This window comes from Arachis ipaensis, chromosome B5, assembly GCF_059453495.1.
Source record: "Arachis ipaensis isolate K30076 ecotype BB chromosome B5, ASM5945349v1, whole genome shotgun sequence".
In the NCBI taxonomy this organism is placed as follows: Eukaryota; Viridiplantae; Streptophyta; class Magnoliopsida; order Fabales; family Fabaceae; genus Arachis; species Arachis ipaensis.
In genome coordinates, this window is record NC_142440.1 from 66,446,597 (window position 1) to 66,459,628 (window position 13,032).

General features: G+C 37.3%; 1 non-coding gene across 1 annotated transcript; it reads left to right on the forward strand.

Moving 5' to 3' along the window:
* The first annotated feature begins 5,974 nt into the window (after window positions 1-5,974).
* Window positions 5,975-6,082, forward strand: LOC148564499 (small nucleolar RNA R71). Its single transcript, XR_015884001.1, has one exon. It is a non-coding gene; the product is annotated as a small nucleolar RNA R71 (small nucleolar RNA).
* The last annotated feature ends 6,950 nt before the right edge of the window (window positions 6,083-13,032 follow it).

Genomic DNA, 13,032 nt, shown 5'->3' on the forward strand with positions numbered 1-13,032 from the left:
GAGGCAGTCAGATAGATAATGGTGTGATCACTGAGAACGCTTTCCTACGGTACAGATCCATATTTTATTTCTGTAAGGCAGAGGGGTTATTTCCTGCTACAGAAGTACTGTGACCACCTGTTCCATTTCTGTAGTGGCAGAGGGGTTATTTCCTGTATACAGAAGGTATGTCGGCGTACATTGGTGCACGAAATTGTGATCTCAGGCAACGGCGCCAGAAACTCTGTACGCACGTCTTAATAAATCGTTTTTCATTCACAACTTCGATACAACTAACCAGCAAGTGCACTGGGTCGTCCAAGTAATAAACCTTACGTGAGTAAGGGTCGATCCCACGGAGATTGTTGGTATGAAGCAAGCTATGGTCACCTTGTAAATCTCAGTCAGGCGGATATAAAATAGTTATGGAGTTTTCGAAAATAAATAATAAATAGATAGAAACTAAGGATAGAAATACTTATGTAATTCATTGGTTAGAATTTCAGATAAGCGTATAGAGATGCATTCGTTCCTCTGAACCTCTGCTTTCCTGCTGTCTTCATCCAATCAATCTTACTCCTTTCCATGGCTGGCTTTATGTAAGGGCATCACCGTTGTCAATGGCTACATCCCATCCTCTTGTGAAAATGGTCCAAATGCTCTGTCACGGACGGCTAATCATCTGAGGTTCTCGATCATACTGGAATAGGATTCACCCTCCTTTTGCGTCTGTCACTACGCTCAGCACTCGCGAGTTTGAAGTTCGTCACAGTCATTCAATCCCAGAGTCCTACTCGGAATACCACAGACAAGGTTTAGACTGTTCAGACTCTCATGAATGCCGCCATCAATCTAGCTTATACCACGAAGATTCTGATTAAGAGATCCAAGAGATACTCATTCAATCTAAGGTAGAACGGAAGTGGTTGTCAGGCACGCGTTCATAGGGAATGATGATGATTGTCACGTTCATCACATTCAGGTTGAAGTGCGAATAAATATCTTAGAAGCGGAATAAGTTGAATTGAATAGAAAAACAGTAGTACTTTGCATTAATCTTTGAGGAACAGCAGAGCTCCACACCTTAATCTATGGAGTGTAGAAACTCTACCATTGAAAATACATAAGTGAAAGGTTCAGGCATGGCTGAATGGCCAGCCCCCAAAACGTGATCACAAGATCAAAAATACAATCCAGGATGTCAAATACAATAGTAAAAAGTCCTATTTATACTAAACTAGTTACTAGGGTTTACAGAAGTAAGTAATTGATGCATAAATCCACTTCCGGGGCCCACTTGATGTGTGCTTGGGCTGTGCTTGAATGTTACACGTGCAGAGGCTCTTTCTGGAGTTGAACGCCAGGTTATAACGTATTTCTGGCGTTCAACTCTGGTTTGTGACTTGTTTCTGGCGTTTAACTCCAGACAGCAGCATAGAACTGGCGTTCAACGCCTTTTTACGTTGTCTAAACTCGGCCAAAGTATAGATTATTATACATTGCTGGAAAGCCCTGGATGTCTAATTTCCAACGCAATTGGAAGCGCGCCATTTTGAGTTCTGTAGCTCCAGAAAATCTACTTTGAGTGCAGGGAGGTCAGAATCCAACAGCATCAGCAGTCCTTCTTCTACCTCTGAATCTGATTTTTGCTCAAGTCCCTCAATTTCAGCCAGAAAATACCTGAAATCACAGAAAAACACACAAACTCATAGTAAAGTCCAGAAATGTGAATTTAACATAAAAACTAATGAAAACATCCCTAAAAGTAACCAGATTCTACTAAAAACATACTAAAAACAGTGCCAAAAAGCTTATTTATTATCCGCTCATCACAACACCAAACTTAAATTGTTGCTTGTCCCCAAGCAACTGAAAATTAAATAGGATAAAAAGAAGAGAATATACTATAAATTCCAAACTATCAATGAAACATAGCTCCAATCAGATGAGCGGGACTTGTAGCTTTTTGCCTCTTGAATAGTTTTGGCATCTCACTTTATCCATTGAAGTTCAGAATGATTGGCATCTATAGGAACTCAGAGTTCAGATAGTGTTATTGATTCTCCTAGTTCAGTATGATGATTCTTGAACACAGCTATTTTATGAGTCTTGGCCATGGCCCTAAGCACTTTGTTTTCTAGTATTACCATCGGATACATAAATGCCACAGACACATAATTGGGTGAACCTTTTCAGATTGTGAATCAGCTTTGCTAAAGTCCCCAATTAGAGGTTTCCAGGGTTCTTAAGCACACTCTTCTTTTGCTTTGGACCTTGACTTTAACCGCTCAGTCTCAAGTTTTCACTTGACACCTTCACGCCACAAGCACATGGTTAGGGACAGCTTGGTTTAGCCGCTTAGGCCATGATTTTATTCCTTTAGGCCCTCCTATCCACTAATGCTCAAAGCCTTGGGATCCTTTTTATTACCCTTGCCTTTTGGTTTTAAGGGTTACTGGCTTTTTGCTCTTGCCTCTTGGTTTTAAGAGCTTTTGGCTTTTTCTGCTTGCTTTTTCTTTTTCTTTCTATTTTTTTTCGCTATTTTTTTCTTCTCTCTTTTTTTTTGGCAAGCTTTGTTCTTTGCTGCTTTTTCTTGCTTCAAGAATCATTTTTATGATTTTTCAGATTATCAAATAACATGTCTCCTTGTCATCATTCTTTCAAGAGCCAACATATTTAACATTCTTAAACAACAACTTCAAAAGACATATGCACTATTCAAGCATTCATTCAGAAAACAAGAAGCATTGTCACCACATCAATATAATTAAACTAAGTTCAAGGATAAATTCGAAACTCATGTACTTCTTGTTCTTTTGAATTAAAACAGTTTTCATTTAAGAGAGGTGATGGATTCATAGGACATTCATAACTTTAAGACAAAGTTACTAAATACTAATGATCATGTAATGAAGACACAAACATGGATAAGCACTTAACATAGAGAAAACAAAAAACAGAGAATGTAAGAACAAGGAATGAGTCCACCTTAGTGATGGTGGCATTTCCTTCTTGAGGAACCAATGATTTCCTTGAGCTCTTCTATGTCTCTTCCTTATCTTTGTTGCTCCTCCCTCATTGCTTTTTGATCTTCTCTTATTTCATGAAGGATGATGGAGTGTTCTTGATGTTCCACCCTTAATTGTCCCATGTTGGAACTTAATTCTCCTAGGGAGGCGTTGATTTGCTCCCAATAGTTTTGTGGAGGAAAATGCATTTGAGGCATCTCTGCGATCTCATGGTGATGAGCTTCATGCGTCTCTTGAGATCCATGAATGGGCTCTCTTGCTTGCTCCATCCTTTTCTTAGTGATGGGCTTCTCTTCCTCAATGGGAATGTCTCCTTCTATGAAAGCTCCAGCTGAGTAACATAGATGGTAAATAAGATGAGGAAAAGCTAGCCTTGCCCAAGGAGAGGGCTTTTCGGCTATTTTATAGAATTCAAGGGAGATGACTTCATGAACTTTTACTTCCTCTCCAATCATGATGCTATGAATCATGATGGCCCGATCCACAGTAACTTCAGATCGGTTGCTAGTGGGGATGATGGAGCGTTGGATGAACTCCAACCATCCTCTAGCCACAGGCTTGAGGTCCAGTCTTCTTAATTGAACCGGCTTGCCTTTGGAGTCAATCTTCCATTGAGCTCCTTCCACACATATGTCCCTGAGGACTTGGTCCAACCTTTGATTAAAGTTGACCCTTCTAGTATAGGGGCGTGCATCTCCTTGCATCATAGGCAAGTTAAACGCCAACCTCACATTTTCCGGACTAAAATCTAAGTATTTTCCCCGAACCATTGTAATATAATTCTTTGGGTTTGGGTTCTTACTTTGATCATGGTTCCTAGTGATCCATGCATTGGCATAGAACTCTTGAACCATTAGGATGCCGACTTGTTGGATGGGTTTTGTTAGAACTTCCCAACCTCTTCTTTGGATTTCATGTCGGATCTCCGGATACTCATTCTTCTTGAGCTTGAAAGGGATCTCGGGGATCACCCAGATGCTGCCCATTTTGGGCGTTCAGCGCCAGAACCATGCTCTGTTCTGGCATTGAACGCCAGCCAGATGCTTCTTACTGGCGTTTAAACGCAGTGAGATCCTCCTCTAGGGTGTGATTTTTCTTCTGCTGTTTTTGATTCCGTTTTCAATTTTTATATTTATTTTGTGACTCCACATGATCATGAACCTAATAAAACATGAAAGAACAAGAAAAATAAAATTAGATAAATAAAAATTGGGTTGCCTCCCAACAAGCGCTTCTTTAATGTCAATAGCTTGACAGTGGGCTCTCATGGAGCCTCACAGATGTTCAGAGCATTGTTGAGACCTCCCAACACCAAACTTAGAGTTTGGATATGGGAGTTCAACACCAAACTTAGAGTTTGGTTATGGCCTCCCAACACCAAACTTAGATTTTGACTGTGGGGGCTCTGGTTGACTCTGTTTTGAGAGAAGCTTTTTATGCTTCCTCTCCATGTTTACAGAAGGATAACCTTGAGTTGTAAACACAAGGGAGTCCTCATTCAATTGAAGGACTAATTCACCTCTGTCAACATCAATCACAGCTCTTGCTGTGGCTAGGAAAGGTCTTCCAAGGATGATGGATTCATCCTCATCCTTCCCAATATCAAGGACTATGAAATCAGCAGGGATGTAAAGGCCTTTAACCTTTACTAACACGTCCTCTACTTGTCCATAAGCCTATTTTCTTGAATTGTCTGCCATCTCTAATGAGATTTTAGCAACTTGTACCCCATAGATTCCCAGTTTCTCTATTACAGAGAGGGGCATGAGGTTTATCCCTGAACCAAGGTCACACAGAGCCTTTTCAAAGATCATGTTGCCTATGGTACAAGGTATTACGAACTTTCCAGGATCCTGTTTCTTCTGAGGCATTGTCAGTTGATCCAGATCACTTAGTTCATTGGTGAACAGGGGAGGTTCATCTTCCCAAGTCTCAATACCAAATAATTTGGCATTCAGCTTCATGATTGCACCAAGAAACTTGGTAGCTTGCTCTTCAGTAACATCCTCATTTTCTCCAGAAGAGGAATACTCATCAGAGCTCATGAATGGCATAAGGAGGTTCAATGGAATCTCTATGGTCTCTGGATGAGTCTCAGATTCCTTTGGTTCCTCAGAGGAAAGCTCCTTATTGATCACTGGACGTCCCAGGAGGTCTTCCTCACTGGGATTCACGTCCTCAACCTCCCTTACAGGTTCGGCCATGGTGGTTATGTCAATGGCCTTGCACTCTCCTTTTGGATTTTCTTCTGTATTGCTTGGGAGAGCACTAGGAGGGATTTCAGTGATCCTTTTACTCAGCTGGCCCACTTGTGCTTCCAAATTTCTAATGGAAGACCTTGTTTCATTCATGAAACTTACAGTGGCCTTGGACAGATCAGAGACTAAGTTTGCTAAATTAGAGGTATTTTGTTCAGAGTTCTCTGTCTGTTGCTGAGTGGATGATGGAAAAGGTTTACTATTGTTAAACCTATTTCTTCTACCATTATTAAAGCCTTGTTGAGGCTTTTATTGATCCTTCCATGAGAAATTTGGATGATTTTTCCATGATGGATTATATGTGTTTCCATAAGGTTCACCCATATAATTTACCTCTGCTATTGCAGGGTTTTCAGGATCATAAGCTTCTTCTTCAGAAGATGCCTCTTGAGTACTGTTGGATGCAGCTTGCATTCCATTCAGACTCTCAGAAATCATATTGACTTGCTGAGTCAATATTTTATTCTGAGCTAGTATGGCATTCAGAGTATCAATTTCAAGAACTCCCTTCTTCATAGGCGTCCCATTACTCACAGGATTCCTCTCAGAAGTGTACATGAACTGGTTATTAGCAACCATGTCAATGAGTTCTTGAGCTTCTACAGGCGTTTTCTTTAGGTGAATGGATCCACCTACAGAAGTATCCAATGACATTTTAGCCAATTCAGATAGACCATCATAGAATATATCCAGGATAGTCCATTCTGAAAGCATGTCAGAAGGACATTTTTTGGTCAGTCCTTTGTATCTCTCCCAAGCTTCATAGAGGGATTCACCTTCTCTCTGTCTGAAGGTCTGAACATCCACTCTAAGCTTACTCAGCTTTTGAGGAGGAAAGAACTTGGCTAAGAAAGCCTTGACCAGCTTATCCCAAGAGTTCAAGCTATCCTTAGGTTGAGAGTCCAACCATACTCTAGCTCTGTCTCTTACAGCAAAAGGGAAAAGCATGAGCCTGTAGACTTTAGGATCTCCTCCATTAGTCTTAACAGTATCACATATCTGCAAGAATTCAGTTAAGAACTGAAAAGGATCTTCAGATGGAAGTCCATGAAACTTGCAGTTCTGCTGCATCAGAGAAACTAATTGAGGTTTAAGCTCAAAACTGTTTGCTCCAATGGCAGGAATGGAGATGCTTCTTCCATATAAATTGGAATTAGGTGCAGTAAAGTCACCAAGCATCCTCCTTGCATTATTATTATTTTCGGCTGCCATCTCCTCTTCTGGTTCGAAATTTTCTGAAAGGTGCTTGCTGGATTGTTGTAATTTAGCTTCTCTTAGTTTTCTCTTCAGAGTCCTTTCAGGTTCTGGATCTGCTTCAACAAGAATGTTCTTGTCTTTGCTCCTGCTCATATGAAAAAGGAGGGAACAGAAAAATAATAATAATAGGGATCCTTTTTACCATAGTATAGAGGTCCCTGTGTGAGTAGAAGAAAAGAAGGAGATGAGAGAGAAAGAGAATTTTTTAAAATTATTTTTGAAAAAGAGTTAGTGATTTTCGAAAATAGTTTTTGAAAAAGGTTAGTAATTTTTCGAAAATTAAAATCAAAAATTAAAATAATTAATAAATTAAAAAGAAATTTTGAAAAAGAGGGAAGGTATTTTCGAAAATTAGAGAGAGAGAGCTAGTTAAGTAGTTTTGAAAAAGATAAGAAACAAACAAAAAGTTAGTTAGTTAGTTGAAACAAATTTGAAAATCAATTTTGAAAAGATAAGAAGATAAGAAGTTAGAAAGGATATTTTAAAATCAAATATTTGAAAAAGATATGATTTTGAAAAAGATAGGATAGAAAGATATTTTTGAAATTAGTTTTGAAAAAGATTTGATTTTTAAAATCACAATTAATGACTTGATTCACAAGAAATTATAAGATATGATTCTAGAACTTAAAGTTTGAATCTTTCTTAACAAGCAAGTAACAAACTTGAAATTTTTGAATCAAAACATTAATTGATGATTTATTTTCGAAAATTAGGAGATAAAGATAAGAAAAATATTTTTGAAAAATATTTTTAAAATTTTCGAAAATAAATAAGAAATATGAAAGGGATTTGATTTTTGAAAAAGATTTTGAAAAAAGATAAGATTTTTAAATTGAAAATTTGATTTGACTTATAAGAAACAACTAAATTTTAAAAATTTTTGAAAAAGTCAAATCTAATTTTCGAAATTTTAAGAGAGAAAAGGGAAAGATATTTTTTTGATTTTTTTGAATTTTTATGATGAGAGAGAAAAATTTAAAACATCATTTTCATGTTTTTCTCTTTTCTTTTTGGATCAAAACAAGGAATGCATGCAAGAATGCTATGAATGTCAAGATGAACACCAAGAACACTATGAAGATCATGATGAACATCAAGAACATATTTTTGAAAAAATTTTTAATGCAAAAAAAATGCAAGACACCAAACTTAGAAATCTTTAATGCTTAGACACTAAGATTTCAAGAATGCATATGAAAAACAAGAAAACATCAAGATCAAACCAGAAGACTTACCAAGAACAACTTGAAGATCATGAAGAACACCATGAATGTATGAATTTTTCGAAAAATGCAAAGAATTTTTAGAAAAAATACAATTGACACCAAACTTGAAATTTGACTCAAGACTCAAATAAGAAACACAAAATATTTTTTATTTTTTTGATTTTATGATTTTTTTGTATTTTCTTTTAATTTTTTTGAAAATCATTTTGAAAAAGAAAAATAAGGATTCCAAAATTTTTAATATGAATTCCAGAAATCTTATGCTCTTTAGTCTAAAGCTCCAATCAAAGGGTCAGGCATGGCTTAATAGCCAGCCAAACTTTAGTATGTAACTCAGACATGACACGCCTGACATTCCCTACCAAGAAGAATTAGACATGGCTTTACAGCCAGTCAGGCTTCAACATGCTTCATGAAACACTAGAATTCATTTTTAAAAATTCTGAAGAAAAATATATTTTTGAAAACATTTTTTTTTCTTTTTTTCGAAAACAAAGGAGAAAATTTTTGAAAGATTTTCGAAAAATTTTTGAAAACAAAAAGAAAATTACCTAATCTGAGCAACAAGATGAACCGTCAGTTGTCCAAACTCGAACAATCCCAGGCAACAGCGCCAAAAACTTGGTGCACGAAATTGTAATCTCAGGCAACGGCGCCAGAAACTCTGTACACACGTCTTAATAAATCATTTTTCATTCACAACTTCGATACAACTAACCAGCAAGTGCACTAGGTCGTCCAAGTAATAAACCTTACGTGAGTAAGGGTCGATCCCACAGAGATTGTTGGTATGAAGCAAGCTATGGTCACCTTGTAAATCTCATTCAGGCGGATATAAAATAGTTATGGAGTTTTCGAAAATAAATAATAAATAGATAGAAACTAAGGATAGAAATACTTATGTAATTCATTGGTTAGAATTTCAGATAAGCGTATAGAGATGCATTCGTTCCTCTGAACTTATGCTTTCCTGCTATCTTCATCCAATCAATCTTACTCCTTTCCATGGCTGGCTTTATGTAAGGGCATCACCGTTGTCAATGGCTACATCCCATCCTCTTGTGAAAATGGTCCAAATGCTCTGTCACGGCACGGCTAATCATCTGAGGTTCTCGATCATACTGGAATAGGATTCACCCTCCTTTTGCATCTGTCACTACGCCCAGCACTCGCGAGTTTGAAGTTCGTCACAGTCATTCAATCCCAGAGTCCTACTCGGAATACCACAGACAAGGTTTAGACTTTCCAGACTCTCATGAATGCCGCCATCAATCTAGCTTATACAACGAAGATTCTGATTAAGAGATCCAAGAGATACTCATTCAATCTAAGGTAGAACGGAAGTGGTTGTCAGGCACGCGTTCATAAGGAATGATGATGATTGTCACTTTCATCACATTCAGGTTGAAGTGCGAATGAATATCTTAGAAGCAAAATAAGTTGAATTGAATAGAAAAACAGCAGTACTTTGCATTAATCTTTGAGGAACAGCAGAGCTCCACACCTTAATCTATAGAGTGTAGAAACTCTACCGTTGAAAATACATAAGTGAAAGGTTTAGGCATGGCCGAATGGCCAGCCCCCAAAACGTGATCACAGGATCAAAAATACAATCCAGGATGTCAAATACAATAGTAAAAAGTCCTATTTATACTAAACTAGTTACTAGGGTTTACAGAAGTAAGTAATTGATGCATAAATCCACTTCTGGGGCGCACTTGGTGTGTGCTTGGGCTGAGCTTGAATGTTACACGTGCAGAGGCTTTTTCTGGAGTTGAACGCCAGGTTGTAACGTATTTCTGGCGTTCAACTCTGGTTTGTGACTTGTTTCTGGCGTTTAACTCCAGACAGCAGCATAGAACTGGCGTTCAACGCCTTTTTACGTCATCTAAACTCGGCCAAAGTATGGACTATTATATATTGCTGGAAAGCCCTGGATGTCTACCTTCCAACGAAATTGGAAGCGTGCCATTTGGAGTTCTGTAGCTCCAGAAAATCCACTTTGAGTGCAGGGAGGTCAGAATCCAACAGCATCAGCAGTCCTTCTTCTACCTCTGAATCTGATTTTTGCTCAAGTCCCTCAATTTCAGCCAGAAAATACCTGAAATCACAGAAAAACACACAAACTCATAGTAAAGTCCAGAAATGTGAATTTAACATAAAAACTAATGAAAACATCCCTAAAAGTAACCAGATTCTACTAAAAATATACTAAAAACAGTGCCAAAAAGCGTATAAATTATCCGCTCATCATACATCCCTGAAGTGGCAGATGTGTTATTTCCTGCGTGCAGTGGACCCTGTGGTGGCAGAGGGGTTATTTCCTGTACACAGGGGTATAGCCAATAGGAAAGCCTTATCCAGACAGAGGTTGCTGGATAACGTCGGGAGCGGGTTAGTCACCGACAGATGAGCTCGTTAGCTGGACTAGGGCTAGACATGCATCATCCTTATTTGCGCATCTGCATTTGATTGTGTTTGCTTGTTTTATTTCTTTATAATTTGTGTTGCTTGTCTTGTTTCTTTGTGATTGTGCTGTTTGTCTTAGTGACTTGCTTGTGTGTTTGATTAGATATTGTTGTTGATGCTGTGAACTTAGTAAAGTATTGAGGAATGGTATTTGTGAAATGAGGTTTGGGTATATTATTTATGTTGCTGATTTACTTAGTTACTATGATGGTTGAGGAATGCTATTTGTAGCTGATGAATTGCTAATGCGGTTGAGACTTTATGTAAGTAATATGATTTAAAGAAAGGGATTTAAACGGTTTCAAGTAAGTCTTAAGAAATTTTTGAAAAGGTTTGATAAAGAAAACTACATTGGAAACTTGAGTTAATTATTTGCATGTAAATCATTACTTTTACGGCATTCTCATTCCTTACTGAGAACGTGTGGTTTGTTCTCACCCCAAAATCTTCCACCCTTTTAGTGACACAGGTTCGAAGACTCCGTTTGAAGCTGCGGGCGATTGTTAAACCTTATTTACGAGTTAAGTTTATGACTTGAGTTTCTTTCATAGAATTCCCTCGCCCTTACTGCTTAAGGTTTTTATTTTATGCAGAGGGATAGGAGTTGTACCTGAATTTTATTTAAATTCTTTTGTATAATATTACTATTATTAATAATTATGTGATTAATATTACTTGGTCATGTTGGCTATATGATTTTGATTAACAAAAACAAAAATTTCTGGTATTTTTACTAAAATTGAATCGCGATATCGAACTAAAGGCTTAATAGTAAATAGTTAATAAGGAAAACAGGTCAGTAACGCCTTACTTTTGGTATGATCATGACGTATTAGAAGTTGGGTCGTTACAGGAGGAGCCCTGCTGAATCCTATGAATTAAAAAAAGTATTACTGTTTCTTCTTCGATCCGTGTTTGGTTTATTTCTAAGATGCAAACTCGTACTTCAACATGGTTAATAGGATGACTGAAAGAGCAAAACCGTCGGCTTAGAATTTCTTCTCGATAAAAGAGGATATAACTTCGTTGCAAGTATAGTTCCAAGCCAACAAGTAATGCTCAATCAGAGTTTAATTTATTTGTCACGAGTACAAACCAATAAAAATAACCAAGAGTATTGTTCTGCGTCGTCTTCTCAAGGAATTACAGTGAGGTATGCACATTATTGGTTATGGTATCCAAGGGGTTGGGTTGGTAAAAAGGGGGACAAGAAAATAGATGGCAATTAAAGAAAGTAATTAATAAAGAGAGACATCCATGGCAAGGATTGAGAATATAGGCTTTCTATCCTAGTCATCAATCATAACACAATAATTATCAACAACTAATCCTAATTAGTCATCTCCAACATTGGAAGAAGGTATAATGTTATCTTCACACGAGAGAAAGTCAAATAGGAATAGTTAATATCAATCCAAAAGTTCTAATCAACCTACTAATCGAATTAGCAAGAGATTATAGTCAATGGAAACAATATTAACTAACAACTCTAGATCACCAATCTAAATTAGGCATTAATAACTCAAGATCACCTAATTTCTCTTTCCAAGCCAAGAATGCTCAAAACTACTCTAATATCTAACCAAGCATTTTGTCAAACACTTGGAGGGTATAAAAGGAAAGCATCTTAAATTGTAAGAAATATAAAATCTAACAACTACCCAATGCAAGAAATTAGCAATAACTCAATTAAACAATAAAGGAATATAAAACATGAATTGCATTAAAAGGAAATCCAAATCCACAATAGTGCATGAACATAAAAGTAATCAAAATGAGAAATTAACAAGAGAAACTAAAGGAATTGGAGCAAATCAACAAGAAAAAGTAAAGAAAACAAGATGGAAACAAGAAATTAAACCTAGATCTAAGAGAAAGTAAACCTAAATCTACCCTAATTCTAGAGAGAAGAGGGAGCTTCTATCTCTAGAAAACTACCTACAACATGATGTTAAGCTAATCTAATTGCTCCCCCTTGACCCATCTTGAGTTCTGTATCAAATAGCCTCATAAATGAGTTGGACTTGGGCCTAGAAATCTCAGAAATCGCCCCCAGTGAATTCACTTTAAGTGAGTCACATGCCACTCGTCACGCGTGCACATGGATGACGCGTGCGCGTGGCTTGTATATCTCCTACTCCCACGCGTGCGCGTGGCCATGAATTCTCCAAATGCTCATTTCTTCATGAATTCTCCACTTTGCATGCTTTTCTCTTCACTTCTTCCATCCAATACTTACCTTATGAACCTGAAACCACTCAACAAACACATCAAGGCATCAAATGTAATTAAAGTGAATTAAATTTAGCTATTTAAAGGCCTAAAAAGCATGTTTTCACTCTTAAGCACAAATTTAGGGAGAATTACAAAACCATGCTATTTCATTGAATAAATGTGAGATAAGTTGATAAAATCCCCTAAATTCAACACAAGATAAACCACAAAATTGGAGTTCATCAAACCTCCCCACACTTAAACTAAGCATGTCCTCATGCTAAACCAAGAAAGACTAGAAATGGGGTACGAACATTTATTCAATACAAATAAACTATATGCACCTATCTACATGCATGCGACTAAATGCAAAATGATTCTACCTACTTGGTTAAAAGTGAATCATTCTCCAAGAGCATGTATGAACATGTAGGGCTAAGTAGTATGATTATTCATGAATCCTACCAATTCAAATATAAAAATAAAGTTCAAATAGACTTGCAAGAAGAAAGCTCGTGAAAGCCGGGAACAAGGAATTGAGCATCGAACCCTCACCGGAAGTGTATCCGCTCTAGTCGCTCTAGTGTATAGGGTTGA